This window comes from Nyctereutes procyonoides, unplaced genomic scaffold (genome assembly GCF_905146905.1).
Source record: "Nyctereutes procyonoides isolate TBG_1078 unplaced genomic scaffold, NYPRO_anot_genome, whole genome shotgun sequence".
In the NCBI taxonomy this organism is placed as follows: domain Eukaryota; kingdom Metazoa; phylum Chordata; class Mammalia; order Carnivora; family Canidae; genus Nyctereutes; species Nyctereutes procyonoides.
Window position 1 is genome coordinate 1767501 of NW_026575036.1, and position 6904 is coordinate 1774404.

Consider the following 6904-nt stretch of genomic DNA (forward strand, 5'->3'; position numbering starts at 1 on the left):
AGGGACATGTAAAAACGGCTTAGATAGCAGAGTTGCTTCTTAGCCCCAGTGCTAAAAGGTAGTGAGTGCTGGTGGTAGTGGAGACTGAATCTAAGATGAAAAACAGGTGCCCCTCCACGAGGTCTGAGGACTTTCATAAGCTAATTACTTGATTCTGAGAAATAATAATAACAACAATAACAATAATAGTCTTATTCACGGGCTCTCAAGGACCTTTCTCCCACACTGCATAGGGAAAGTTAAACCAGGATTTCCATATCATTTCAGCACTTTTGGTGCTGGTCAGCACCCACAAATCCAAAACCTGGGTTGCTATGGTCCTAGAACTATTAGAATCATGGAACTTTTTTTTTTTTTTTTTAACTAGAAAAGAGCTACGGAAACCATAGTTTCTTCTCTTCTCCTGTGTATAAATGAATTGAATAAAAATGTGTCCTGCTTCTTGATGTCTTCAGGGGATATATATCTGTTACTGGCCATGTGTGGAAAGTATTTCAAAGCGATATTTTAAAATAAAGTATCGCTCTGTTAGCTTTCTCAATGAAGAAGAGCAAATGAACAAATAAAGTGACCACTGTTTTTTGTTAATGACTTTTGTGAGGCTTTTATTATTCAATATAGGGGCCATGCTTTCCATCTTATAAATAGATTTTTGTAACTGTTTTCTGCCTCCATGACAACTTTGTATCTAATATCATCAAAATTTGGAAGGGGGGTAGTTTGGCTTTAAAAATGAGGTATAGTTAAGTGAGGGGGTCTTCCTATTCCTGCTTTCATCTTTGATTTTTTCCATTTGTTTATTATTATTAATTTTTCATCTCAGATTGTTTGTGAGAACTAAAGACAAACTAAATATGAAAGTGATAGAACACTTTGTGCTCAATAACTAAAACTTATATACTTAAAATAGTATACTATATTTTATTTATACAAATAATAAGTGTAGCATATATAAACTATATAACGTAAAATAAAACGAATATTCATAAATCCACTGTATAGCTTAAGAGATAAAATATGACAGATTCCTTTGAAGTTATCCATGTTCCACTTGGATCCCATCCTCCTGCTTCACCCCAGCCAGTTACTACACTTGATCTTAGCCAAAAGGCTGAGAAGCAATCACCCCAGCCAGTTACTACACTTGGTTACTACACTTGGTTACTATTCTTAGCTAAAAGGCTGAGAAATGATCACCCCAGCCAGTTAAACACTATCCAGAGTTTTCCATTTGTCTTTCTTTTAGCACATGTATGTACCATTGAAATATATTATTTCATTTTCCTTAATTATATAAACATATCATAAACAGTGATTGGAGGCTTGCTTTTATTATCTAACATAACTTTCCGAGGACTCATCTACATTGCTGCATTATCAATTGAATGCATCTACTTTCCCATTGTATTATATTCCTGTGTATGAATAAACTATTTGGTTGACCACTTGGAAAGTGATCTGGCATTATTCTAAAGCTGAACATGCACATATCCTAAAACCCAGCAATTTCACTTCTGAGAGAACATTCTTGTACATATATACTAAAAATATAAAAACATATTTTTAATAAAATGCTGACGTTTTATTCCTTAATTATATTATTAATTATAATTATTCTTTAATGCTTACATACTACTGTTATAGCCAATAAGATCAATAGTGTGAATAAGAGGGTAAAAAGTGTTTGTAGAGATGCCCTGCAGATGAAAAGGATTATTATTTTTTTTTGAAAAGGATTATTTGTTCAATGGTGTCTAAATTATTTAGCATTCAACATTCAATAAATATTTTTGAGTACTCCCATGTATCATGCACTGTTCTATTCATAGGGGATATAGCACTGAATACAATAGGTGAAGTGGCCGCTATCATGAGGTCTTATTTTGTTGTTGAATATAGACACTGAACACAAATAAATTGTATGATATTAAGTAATGATAGTAGTATAGATAAACATAGAGCCAAATAAAAGCACTAAAAATAATGGGCTTCTAGTTTAGATGGTATGGCCAATGGATGGTTCTCTGAGGAGACGGCATTTGAACAGAAACCTCAGTGAAGGTAAGAAAGAGGTCTTGCTTATATCTCAGGGAAAAAATATTCTTGGCAGAAGCACAAAGACTGTAAAGTGGGATTATTTTTATTGGTTTAGAAAAGCAGTAAAGATATCAATGTAGGTGAAACGGAATTAGTAAGAGAAAAAAAGCTCATATAATGTTGGAGAGTTAGACCAAGGCAGGCACACATAGGGGTTTATATCATTTAGTCTAGGTGTCATTGATGAACTTTGTCATTTAGTCTAGGTATGAATGAAAGGGAACTATTTGGTGATTTTATGCAGGAGAGTTAGTTAAATGATACACATTATGATATTTAGAAACATCATACTAGGTGATAAATGAACAGCTGTAGCAGGGCAAAAGCAGAAGCAGGAAAACCTCTTGAAAAGGAGTGATTGCCATTTAGATGACACAGGAAGGTGTCTCAGATTAGGTGGTAGCAATGGAGCTAGTAAAAATTGATCAAATAGAGAACAGATTTTAAAGTGGAGTCAGAAGGATTTGTTGATAGATTGCTTGTAAATGTATAAGAGGGGGAAGTCAATAATGACTTCAATGTTTTTGGCCTGAGCAAGTGAGTTAAAGATGATGTCATGCATAGAGATGGAAAATGATGAAGTAGGGGCAAGCTTAAGTAAAAAAAATCAGATGTTTGGTGTAGGGCATGTTATGTAAGAGATATTTGTTAGACATCCAAGTGGAGTGAGGTGCCAATTAAATACTAAATAAATTAGTATGGAGTTGGGGTAGAGCTCAGGGATAGAAATATAAATTTATTTTTGGAAGTCAACAATAGGGTGATATTTAAGTAATGGAATATAATGTGATCACCTAAGTAGTTAGCATATACAAAGAAGAAAAGATATGTGAAGATGAGCACTGGTGCGGCTGGTTGCACTAAGGGCCCCACATATGTTTCCTTCCGTTTACTCATGCTCTTTCCCATGTAATTGGGCTATCACATCCTGACTTTGTGCCTAAAACTTTCTTGTTGACCCACAGGATGCTGGCAGTTGTTATAGAAGTAGAAACTTGAAAAAGCACTTGCACATTTCTGCACTGCTCTTACATTCTACTCTTACCATGAGAAGATATGCTCAGATATCTCTTGTCCCAGGAGAAAGATGGGAGATACAGAATTAATCCAAGGTGCATGAGTGAGCCCAGTTGAGTATAGTATAGATGAGTTGAACCCCACAGACAAGTGATAGGTTAAGTATTTATTGCTGACTGACACTGAATTTTTGGGTGGTATTTTAGGAACAGTATCACAGCAATATATAACCAATACAATATTTAGAGTTATGGATATGAAGGAAGGCCTCACAAAGGATACTGAAGGAGCCATTAATTAAAAAGAACAGTATCAAATGGTATCCAGAAACCCAAGACATTAAAGTGTTTCAAGAAGGTTGAGGTGATCAACTATGCCAAATGTAATTATTTGGCATGAATAATTACACACAAACTGGAAACTGAAAACTGATCCGCACATTTGGCAAAAGGATTTTATTAATGTCTTTGATGAGAGTGGTAGGAAGAAAAGCCTAATTTAAGTAAGTTCTAGGGAGAATGGTTCCATGAGCAAGTTGAAATAACTAAGATTAGAGATTCTGTTCCAAGGGGCAGTGAAGAAATGGGGTCATGGTTGGAAGGGAATGTGAGTTAGAAGAGAGGTTTTATTTATAGATGGACTATATTACAGATTGTTTTTTTTTTAAAGATTTTATTTATTTATTCATGAGAGACACACAGAGAGAAAGAGGTAGAGACACAGGCAGAGGGAGAAGCAGGCTCCATTCAGGGAGCCTGACATGGGACTCGATCCTGGGTCTCCAGGATCACACCCTGGGCTGAAGGCGGCGCTAAACCGCTGAGCCACCCAGGCTGCCCTACAGATTGTTTTTTATACATAGATAGGATTTAATTCATTGGGGAATAAAACAGATGACACAGGAGAAAACAGGAATAATTAGAATAGTAAAGACTTTTAGTAGGTAGGTTGGGATAAGGTCTAGCATACAAAAGGTAGAGTTTCCTTCAGATAGGAGAATGGGCAATTCATCTGTACTTATAGGCATAAAAACAAAGTATAGGGAGGGGTTTAGATAAAGGTAGGCTGGTAGGCTTGTCAGTGAAAGGGTAAACTTTTTTTCTGAGTATTTATTTTGTTTATTAATGAATTAAGTAAAGGTCTCACCTGGATGAGGAAGAGGAGTATTATAGACAGAATTCTAAGATGATTCCCAATAACCTTTACTCATATAACATACTCCCCTTTGAGCATGGATAGAAACTGTGATATGAAGAAATACCACTCCTGTGATTGATTGTTTATTGTCTTGTGGCAAAAGAGACATTATCCCGAGTGGACCTGACCTAATGAGGTTACACTTGTAAAAAAAGAAAAATTCCACTTGGTCTTAGAAGAGAAAATCAGAGGGTTATACATACCTGGCTGGCCTCAAAGAAAGCAAACGTCCTTGTGAGCTGCCTATAGGCCACTTGGCAAGGAATTGTGGATTGCATCTAGGAGCTGAGAGTGGTCCCTGGCCACCACTGGGCACTAAAATGGGGACCTCCATCCTACAGTTTCAAGGAAATGAATTCTGTCGACAAGTACCAAGTTTGGAAGATGCCCCCACCATCGGAAGGAGATGTAGCCCTTCCTAATACCCTGATATCAGGGTAGTAAGATCCTGAACAGGCCATCCAGCCAAACCATACCTGAACTTTTAATTAGAAAACAGTGAGATGATAACTTTATGTTGGTTTAAGTCACTAAGGTTGTGGTAATTTGTTATACATCCATAAAAAATGGGTATATTTTCTAAAATATCTTCTAATACATCTAACAGGCTGTCAGAAGTTGAGACACACAAAAAAGGGCATCTCAGAGAATGCAGAGTGAATTGACTGTAGAAGGGTTACTAGACAGCATGGAGAAATCATTTGAGGTCTGCAGTCATAAATTTAAAGTGAGAACTGTCAGAATTAGAAACTTGGATAAAAGCAAACAGGTTAGGCATTCGATTTAACTCAGATTGTGGATGGGCCAGTTAAAGTGGAAGGAGAAAAGAGCAAGGTAAAGAAAATTGTATGCAGAAGAATGATCATTATGTTAGGCTGAGCCACTCAAACAGGCAGAGCAGGGGACCTAGGACAGAAAGAGGGTAAATAGGGAAAACTCAAGTCCAATGGGCTAAATGTCTCAGGTTAAAATTTGAGGACAGAGATACTTGTGGAAGCAAGCTGAAAAGGAGGAGTCTGCAATTATAAGTTGGCCCTTAGATTTTATTTGGATTTAGAGACTTTGTCCAACTTTGCAACAATTTTCAGTGTCCCGAGTTTTGACTAAAGTGTGTACTAAGCTGACTTCTTTTCTCTTGAGTGCTGTTCCATCATTTATGAGTCTCTTCCCCCAATTTTTGGTGATACATTTCTCTGAGATCCATCCTCTTTTCAAACACGGAAGTCTTCTTTCAGAAAAGCCTTGGTTATTAGTCACAGTACCTTATTGAGATACTAGCAATCCAAATATTCTCCACTGTTTTGGAATAAAGCTTTTTGTCTTTGGTAAAAAAAAAAATCTCAGATGTTTAGAGTAAGAAGATATTTTTTTGTTTGTTTGTTTCTAAAAACCATAGCACTTTCTGCTCCTCTAAAACAAACCTGCAAACTAGGGCCTATGTGCTAAATCTTTCCATTCACCTGTTTTGTAAATAATTTTTTTAACACAGTCATACCCACTTGTTTACTTATTGTCCAAGCCTGCTTTGTATCACAGTGGCAGAGTTGAGTAGTCCCACGAAGACTGTACAGAACACAAAATCGAAATTATTTACAAACTGGTCTTTTTCAGGAAAAGCTGCTGACCCCTGCCCTAATATTATCTTGCTTGTACCCTTTGGGTTTTATTATCCCTTCTCAGCCTCTGTGTTATAAATTCTTAGAAATGGAGGAATAGGAATTGGAAAGATAAAAAAAAAAGAGATAAAGATGTAATACAGAAGTGCTAAATGTTTTTGCCTATAACCTTGGAAAAAGGGAAGGAATCTAAAACAAAGCAAGTACATGTGAACATCTGAACAATTATACTCTTGCTTCTGTGCTTGATGTTTTATGAGAAGAGAGGGAATTGAACTTTTGCAGGAAAGAGTAATGCAGTCACAACACTTTGGTATGTTTTGGCATGTCCTTATGATATGGGATACTGTTAAAGTTTGTTAACCTTTTTTGTCGGAGAGGTGGAATTTTGTTTCTTAGAAATTTACTTTTCCCTGGTGACTCAGTGAGTGGCAGAAGGAACTTCTGTATTTCTACATTGTAGATTTAATTTTTTTCCTGTATCCACTGGATCCTGCATTCTGGATTGAGAATGAGCTAAAACTGTTTCCTTTGATAAGAATATAAACACTAGAGAGACTATCTTGAAGCTGGCCTGAGGCCAGTCTGACACTATGCACAAAACTTCACAGTCATATCACAGAAGAATTACAATGACCATCATTTTTTCTAAAATAAAGAAAAAGATAGAGACATCTAGTTTTTGTTAAAGCCACTTTTCTGCTGTGGTTTTCTAAATCAGTCTTAGAGATTTTTCAGTATTTTACTAGTATCTTCAAAGAAATAGCTTTTAGTTTTGATGATTGGCTCCATTGCTTTTTGTTTACTTAGGTGTTTATTTCTCATTTTATGAATTTTTGGTTGGAGTCTTTATGATTTTCTTTCTTCAACTTTGGGTTTACTATCTCTCTCTTTGAATTTATCATATTGAGTATTTTGTTGAGTTTACATGGCAGATGGTCAATTTTTGTGAATGTTCCATGTATGCCTGAAAAGAA

General features: G+C 36.0%; 1 pseudogene; it reads right to left on the minus strand.

Annotated features, from left to right (window-relative positions):
* Nucleotides 1–919: 919 nt before the first annotated feature.
* Nucleotides 920–1123, minus strand: LOC129505734 (U2 spliceosomal RNA; annotated as a pseudogene).
* Nucleotides 1124–6904: the final 5781 nt, after the last annotated feature.